Source organism: Vollenhovia emeryi, unplaced genomic scaffold, assembly GCF_000949405.1.
Source record: "Vollenhovia emeryi isolate VEMERY1.0 unplaced genomic scaffold, V.emery_V1.0 DF942707.1, whole genome shotgun sequence".
Lineage (NCBI taxonomy): Eukaryota > Metazoa > Arthropoda > Insecta > Hymenoptera > Formicidae > Vollenhovia > Vollenhovia emeryi.
In genome coordinates this window covers 1-3,539 of record NW_011963659.1, presented here as the reverse complement: position 1 = coordinate 3,539, position 3,539 = coordinate 1, and the positions used below count along the sequence as shown (strand labels likewise).

The following is a 3,539-nucleotide window of genomic DNA, read 5'->3' as shown; positions in this document are numbered from 1 at the left end:
GCACTGTTATATAACAATGTTATGTTTATATTACATTGACATTATGTAACACAACACGCCATTGGTAGAAAGAGGTCACGTGACCCCCACCGGATCGCAACAGGCGAGCGTGACGATCGGCGGAGGGGCACGGGGCACGGGGAGAATACTTCGGCTTGGGCACCCGAAAGTGACGTACGTGTTACCGTCGCGTATAATTGCGTAGATAAGACTTCGACCTGGACACCTGTAAGTCCCAGGCGTTTGTGAACACGAGTTTATTTGGCAGAGTAACCCAGGTAGCAATAGTGCCCTGCTTTTACTAGCTTTTGAGCCCGCGCGAAGCCGGGTCTATAAGTTATCGCTTTAAGGTTGCCTTTACTGTTGTCTTATTATATTAGGTTATATTGAAACATTTGCTGTACATTATTGTATGTGCTCTGGAACTGTTCAGTTATTTCGAGACACTTCTGGCAGAGGACGAGGAATGTCGGCAGTGCTTTCGACAATTTCGCAGCTTGTGCACGACCCTTTTAGTGCCGATGGAGGGTATTGTCGGTGACAGTGCCAAAAGTATACAAAGTATTGTCGACCGCGACACGAACGTTGCGCGGAAGTACGGATACGCGGGAGGTCTTCGATGGAATGCGATCAGCGCCGCGGAGATATTCGAGCCTGTGCTCGCTTACTGGGAAAAGCGCGTGGACACCGACAAGAGCATGCTCGAGCGTTTGCTCAACACTGGTGTCTTGCTGGAACTAATGAATTTGTTTGTACACATGAATAGAGATGAATTTTACTCCACGCACGTGTCGGTCAAGTGCAAGTCGTGCCTGAGCAAACTCTGTACAGTTAAGAGGGACTTGTACAACGCCGTGGTGATGAAATGCAGATTCGTCAGTCTAGTATGTAAGTTTCCCGTTAAAACTCTGCCGGCGAAAGCGTGCGCTATTACTAGGAAAATTATGAAGCGGAATGTCGAGTGGGTCATTTGTGAAATGAAGGAATCCGAATGTAAGTATTGGAGACAATCGTGGAACACGTGTCGCAATTTAACTTACAACGTAGGCGTACTGTCTGAACATGTGTACGAGGAAAGCGTGTGTTTACTGTTTGTTCACCTTCTTGTGCAGTTGCATCTCTCGACTCGACGGAGTTGAACCGAGCCCTACAGATTCTGAGAATTTCAGGAATCTTGAGAATATTATCTCTTTCGTGCTGGACAGATTGAGCGTTGTATATTACAGCAATAATTTGTATAGGAAAGCTGCGACTGTGTGCGCATTGAATGCCTTGTTAACGTATAACCAGTCAAACACAAAAGCTTTTCGTAGATGGGTGCACATTAAGAAAATTACGTCCAAAGAAGTCGCAAGCTTAGCTATGCTGGACTGCTTGACCAGTGATGAAGATGAGATAAAGAGCGAACTGGGACTTTCAATCGATATCTCTAAGTACGACGTTACCGCGTTGTGTCTGCGTGAAGTCAACAGTTTACTGGAGGAACAGGTCGCATTTGCGAACGGCGTGGCAGCGGTTCTGGAAAAATTGAGGAAGCTACAGCCGAGTGATCAACATGCACACACGGTGCAGTTATTAGGGTATTATTTCTTAGGTTTCAATTACGAGAGCTCTATTCTGGAGTTCCACGAGCAAGCTATACACGATTTGAAGCAGAAAAAGTCGAACTCCGTAGCTGTTCTGTGCTTGGAAGCTAATTTAAGTCTTTTTACCTTTGCAGAGAACTTGCGAGTCATGATTAAGCAAACTCAGTTGGAAATAGAAATTACAACGTTTGCTCTGTGCGCTCCCAAGCTACGAGATCTAGTCGAGAACAAATCTCCAAATGTAGTTCCTGCTTACACTATGATAAATGTAAAAAAGGACACCAATCTTAAGTTGTATCTGCAAAACTGTTTGAAGAAGTGGAAGCAACTGTTTAGTCGCTACTTTGTAAGTTGCACCAATGGGATTTTTAAATCGAGTTTACTACGGTTACCTGAATGTTATCTTTCTTTTATTTTTGAATTGCGAGATCTCAGAGTATACATTGTCATTTTGTAAAGTGCTAACTTATTTCTAACATTCTGCAAAAGTTTTGGTTTTTTCTAATATTCTCTTGGTCTTTTATAATATAATTTGGTTTGGACAATGTCCTTGAACATAATTAACGTTTTGCAGAATGCAGAATGTTTGAAGTATTTGAATGTTTCAAATTTCTTGTGTGATTCTGTATTTTTAAATGTATATTTTTGGTCACACTGCGACTGACATTCTGCAAAATGTTGGAAATTTGTTTTTACATTGTCCATTCTGTAAAATGTTAGAAATATTATTTCCGTTTCTTTAAATATGATATATTTTCGGTAACTCCGCCTGACATTTTGCAAAATGAAAGAAATTCGTTTTCATACGTTTCATTCTGCAAAATGTTAGAAATATGTTGTCCGTTTATATAATCATGTCTTTTCCATAACACTGCGCCTGACAGTCTGTAAAAAGTTAGAAATACGTTTTCACACGGTTCCGTTTCTTTAAAATCATGTATTTTCCGTTACACTGCGCTTGACATTCTGCAACATATTAGAAATATGTTAAATATTTTCCGTTTCGTTAAATATTATGTATTTTCGGTAAAAACGCCTGACATTTTGCAAAATGTTTGAAATTCGTTATCACGTTTGCAAAATGTTAGCAATATATTTCTGTTTCTTTGAATAAGTATTTTCGGTAAAACCGCTAGACATTTTTCAAAATGTTAGAAAATCGTTATTACATTCGCCAAATGTTAGCAATATATGTTTTCCGTTTCTTTGAATATATATTTTTGGTAATACCGCCTTATATAATGCAAAATATATGAAATTTGTTTTCACATGGTTCATTCTGCTAAATATTAGAAATATGTTTTTCGCTTTAAATATTATGTTTTTTCGGTAACACCGCCTGACATTTTGCAAAAGGTATGAAATTTGTCACATGGTTCATTCTGCTAAATATTAGAAATATGTTTTCCGCTTTAAATATTATGTATTTTCGGTAACACCGTCTGACATTTTGCAAAATGTTCGAAATTCGTTATCACGTTTGCAAAATGTTAGCAATATATTTCTGTTTCTTTGAATATGTATTTTCGGTAAAACCGCCAGGCATTTTTCAAAATGTTAGAAAATCGTTATCACATTCGCCAAATGTTAGCAATATGTTTTTCGTTTCTTTGAATATGTATTTTCGGTATATATGTAATAATACCGCCTTATATTATGCAAAATGTATGAAATTTATTTTCATATATCAATCATGATTGATTGATTGATACTTTATGTATATATAGATGTTATATACAGGGTGGGCCATTTTAATTTATACAGTCGATTTTTTAAAAAACTAAAAGAGATATGAAAAAATGTTTCAGACAAAAGTTGTATGGTTTCGAGGGGGACATAAGATGGTACCATAGGTTTGACCTTGAAGAGTAATTTGAAGGTCACATGAAGGTTACCTTCAATTTCTTAAATGGAACCTACTATTTCTCGTTACATATTCTTGTAGGTTATCTC

The 3,539-nt window shown here is 38.0% G+C and overlaps 1 long non-coding RNA gene and 1 pseudogene across 1 annotated transcript; one reads left to right on the top strand and one right to left on the bottom strand.

Moving 5' to 3' along the window:
* The first annotated feature begins 230 nt into the window (after positions 1-230).
* Positions 231-2,607, top strand: LOC105567880 (annotated as a pseudogene).
* An 89-nt stretch (positions 2,608-2,696) lies between these two features.
* On the bottom strand, positions 2,697-3,278 carry LOC105567888. The gene is made up of 2 exons (XR_001009402.1): positions 2,989-3,278; positions 2,697-2,885 (listed from the first exon to the last, which is right to left on the bottom strand). It is a non-coding gene; the product is annotated as an uncharacterized LOC105567888 (long non-coding RNA).
* Positions 3,279-3,539: the final 261 nt, after the last annotated feature.